The sequence below is a fragment of the Equus caballus genome, unplaced genomic scaffold (assembly GCF_041296265.1).
Source record: "Equus caballus isolate H_3958 breed thoroughbred unplaced genomic scaffold, TB-T2T haplotype1-0000016, whole genome shotgun sequence".
Lineage (NCBI taxonomy): Eukaryota > Metazoa > Chordata > Mammalia > Perissodactyla > Equidae > Equus > Equus caballus.
Genome location: NW_027222391.1, coordinates 9,120,553 through 9,125,345, shown reverse-complemented (window position 1 = coordinate 9,125,345; position 4,793 = coordinate 9,120,553). Strand labels below are relative to the sequence as shown.

The following is a 4,793-nucleotide window of genomic DNA, read 5'->3' as shown; positions in this document are numbered from 1 at the left end:
ATAAGTGGGAATTTCCAAAAATTTCACATCAAAGTTTGGGAATAACGTTGGGAGAACAGGAAAACAACAAAGGGAATACCTCTTGAATATCAGAGAGGTCATAAGCTTAATAAGGTGAGTTACATAAATTGTACAGAGAAGTTGGAATCAAAGAAATGAAAATTCCAGGAGAAACTGGAGGCGGCATATTCTACTTCCACAATCTAATACAAATCACAATTTCTGGCTCTGAGCTTTGAGTTCTGAAATCAAGGGCACTTCTTAAACACTACGACACTTGTTCCCTTTACAGCTGCCAACCCAAAGGATGATTTCAGAGTCCTCTTTATGTCTTCCTTCCTCAGACTGTAGCTGAAGGAGCTCAGCATCCGTGTGAGCACAGTGTACATCACTGAGGCTGTGGCACTTGATTGTGAGCTGTGGATTGCAGCAGAGCTGAGGTACATACCTAGGTCCATACAATAAAATAAGGAGACAACTGAGAGGTGAGAAGCACAGGTGGAAAATGCTTTATACTTCCTTGAGCTGATGAGATTCCTCGTATTGAAAAAAAAATCTCAAAGCATGAGTAAAGGATCTCAAGAAAGGGACTACCACCTCACAGCACAGCTCCAAAACACACCACTGTGTTACTAAGAAAAGCGTGTGAACAGGCAAGTTCGACCACCTGATTGAGTTCACAAAAAGAGTGAGGAATTTCCACATCTGTACAGAAGGACAGCTGCAACACCGTTAAGCTCTATAACAAGGAATGCAGGACTCTTATGATCCAGGACACCAGAACCAGCAGTGCACAGAGATGGGGGTTCGTGATGACCACGTAGTGCAGGGGGTGGCAGATGGCCACAAACTGGTCATAGGCCATCACAGTCAGGATAAAGATGTCCAATCCCGCAAAGAGTATAAAAAAATACATCTGGATGATGCATCCTGCATAGGTTAGGCCTTTTCTCTGAGTCTGGATGTTCAGGAGCATCTTTGGGATGGTGGTGGAGGTGGAACAGATGTCCACTAAGGACAGGTTGGAGATGGAGATGTACATGGGTGTCTGGAGGTGGGCGTCTGAGTGATGGCCAGGATGATGAGCAGGTTTCCAAACACAGTGGTCACATGCAAGGAGAGGAAAAGCTCAAATATGAGTGGCTGCAGTTCTCGATTCTCTAACAATTCCAGAAGAAGAAATTCTGAAATTCCTGTATTGTTCCATGTTTCTATAGGTGCAGGTGACCAACAGGAAAGAAGAAAATAACGTGGTTAATTTTTAACACACTGGCACTACTCACATAGTTAAATAATTCTATTGGCCTTTGGCAGTCAGGAAATTAACTTCAATGTTGTATGTATGGATATGGTCCCCTTCAAGGAATCCCTTGTTTCATCTCTGATTAGGTATTTTGAGCCAAAATCAGCCTTTTCCCCAAGAGGTCAAGTGTTCCATAGTTTTAATGACAAATTAGTTCCTGCATTTGAGGAATATCTCTTAGTGTCAACCATGTTCCAGGCCCTGTCTAGTCAATGAGCACAGAATGCCAAAAACATTAGCTTCTACAGTCCAGTTCTGGTGAGAGAATATCAGCAAATTAAAAAAATGTATAAAATATCAGATGGTGACACGTACGCTGATGAAAATGAAAGCAGGAATGAAGGTGAGAGTGGACACACACCCACCCACAGCACACCGTGTCCTGGGCTGTGTTACTTCCATGTCTTTCTCACCCGCAGTCACACTGATTAAGCTAAGAGAAGATATGACACAAATTATCTAGATAATATTATGTTAACCCCTAAAGAGTATATAAATGTTACCCAGAAATTTCAGTTTGTGAGCCTCCCATGTAAGATAAACTTGGAACTCCGTATTGGTATGGCCATTTTCTGCCCTGATGTAAAAAACGTAAAATCCCTGTGTGTGTGTGTATGTGTGTGTTTGTCTGAGAGAGAGAGGGAAGAATTGAAATGGATGTGTAGGGTAAAAATGATCCGACAAGCCCAGGTGGTCCTGAGATACTGTGAGTGAGGAAAATCTTCCTTGGTTCTGGTGGCATTCCACCCAGTTGTATCTCTTGTTACCCAGCAAAAATGATAAAAGAGTAAAAGTAAATGGTCCATAAAAACACCTTACAATTGAACAACCCAAGAGAAAAGTTGGCAAAGAGATACAGTTGTATTAAGCAAAATTGAATGGAGTATCAAAACATAACTGAAACATGATATACAACAGCAGTAAATGACAAGCATCAACATGGATTGATAATGAAATTAGCAAAGACTTTGACGTAAGAGACTATAGCATGATATGTACCTAGAACCTTCCGGCACATAGCAGACATTCCGCTATTATTTTTTGAATGAATCAAGAATTAGGTCTCACTAGATACGGACATTTAGCATATGAGAAGGTTGTATTTCAATTTACTTGGGAAAGGCTGGATTATTCAATAAAAGTTGACATACATGGCTAAATGTCTGGAAGAAAATGTAGTGGTTCATTATCTCACACATCTTTAGAAAATCAGAGAGATTAAAGTCCCCAGTGTAGACATGACACTTTAGTTGAAGATATAAAAAACTACATATAAAATCTAAAGGGGGGCAAAGCTATCATAATTAAGGTGAGAAAATTAGAAGTAAGAAGAAAGACATATTTAACCATGTAAAATTTAAAACATTTTTGTGGTCAAAAATATCCAACAAAAAGTCAGCTGAAAAACAATAGTTTGTAAAATACAATTGAAGTGCAGCTAACTGTAGAAAAACAGGCATACAATATATGGACATATAGTAATAATAGACAAATGATATCATGATCAAATATACGGATCTTTGTTCACATGGAGTAACAGTTTAAGCAAACAAGAAATCTCTTTCATACTATCAGCCTGGGAAAACATTTAAAGATCTCTCACCTTGATTGGGGTTGGAACTTTTAAGTAGGTAGCAAAAATGCAATGGAGGGAACATTATACGACTGACTGATAGATTTGAGCACACAAAAATTATAAACTGTCATACATTCCTCACAAATACATCTGTGCATACATAAAAGAACTAAATGTGTAAAGAAAGTCCAATTCTTTAAAGAATTCAATCAAGAAAAAGGAATAAAAACATTCTGACACCACTATCCAAAAGCACAGGACTCACTGAGACAATTTGTAAAGGAGAAAATAAATGGCTAACAAACCCACAAATATATTGAGCCTCACGCTGATGAAATAGTTGCAAAGTAAACCGCATTCGTATACACTATTTCACCTATTAAACGCATCATTTTTTTTGCGTGAATACTCAGAGTAAGAGAAGATACCCTGATCTATGTGTCTCATCCACCATTGTTGCAAGGATGTACTTTCAAATATTCCTTGGTTGGATCTTTTTCATCAATATGGAAACAGTCTAACATGCTCCAGTTTAAAATGAAAAGAAATACTCTCACTTCACTGTATGTCAATCCACAGCTAATACGCTATTTGTCTAATCCTGCTAATTAATAAGATCCTTGGACTTAGGTTCTACTTTTGCAGGAAACATCTATGCCTCCCAAAGCCTACTTTCATTGGACATCCATCAACACCATTTAATTGTCAACATTTACATTTGCATTTCTGAGTACAATGTTATTTTTTCTTTTCAGCATCATAAATATATATATATATCAATTTATTAATAAAGCCAGCAAACAACCACAGAGATCTGGGCTATCTGTCACAGGCATGGCTGGTTCTCAGGTGACCTCTGCTACAAGTTCTTGGCTTCCATTTCACCTGATCCTGTCCTGCAGTGTCCATTGGGCATTTGTACTGACCAGCATGGGGATTCTGAGAGGAAGGTCTCCCTGCCAAAGTCAAAATTTCTTCTGGATTGTTGACAATGGAGATCGAAGCTCTGTTCCCAGACAAAACAACAGGAAGGAGCCAAGCATTGGTCTCCCAGCCAGATTTAGGATTCCAAAAGGAACAACCTTGTTCTGTCCAACCAAAGATTCATGTGCCGAGGGACTGCAGCAGAGGATGTTTTTGCAGCTCCCTATACCTGCTAGCTCATTAAGCATGTTTTCTTCTTGTTATTCCAACCTCTAAGTAGATGATTTCCCTGTGGGGCAATGGTCTGGACAGAATGGAATTTTCTTCTCTGTTCCTAGGAGACTATGTAATAAGGCAGGTGAATTTAGTTTTTATTACTCATTTTCCATTAACTCTCTGTTTCCAGAGCTTTAGAACCCCCCAAACCTCATCACAACCCTGAGTTAAAGTTTTCTCCAAAGTCTAACATTGAAGATATGTCTTGACTAGGTCCCTGGGGTCTCAGAGCTTTGACTTATGGTGGGGGCACAACCCTGATACCTCTAAAAATTACTACTCTCCTCTTCAGGAATGGAGGGCAGGTAACTTTACTCTTTTAACATGAAATCTTGGGGGTTATACTCTTTAGCTTCATGACAGTTTGCCAAGACAAAAGGAATTTTATATTAATGTCACAAGTTAAGAGATGTGATTTAGGCCCTCATTATAAAGTGTTCATTAATTATGAGATACATTTACATATTTTTATGCAATATAACCTGAGTTTAGTACCTTGGAGGTGTTGTCTGTTGGATTTAATTTTATGAAAGTCAACTCTGCGAGGTAGTACTAATATGAATTCCATTCTCCCTTGCAGAAGCGGAGCTTGAAGAAGTTTAGTGACCTGCCCAAAGTTATAGTCCAGAAAGGAAAGGGGTTTGATTGTATTCTATCAGGATGCTGCCAGTTTTCAAATTCTGTGCCAGTAATCCCCATTAAAAGATGAATTTG

At 39.0% G+C, this 4,793-nt stretch overlaps 1 pseudogene; it reads right to left on the bottom strand.

The window, feature by feature from the left end:
• Positions 1-248: 248 nt before the first annotated feature.
• On the bottom strand, positions 249-2,330 carry LOC138922868 (olfactory receptor 7A17-like; annotated as a pseudogene).
• Between the last annotated feature and the right edge of the window lie 2,463 nt (positions 2,331-4,793).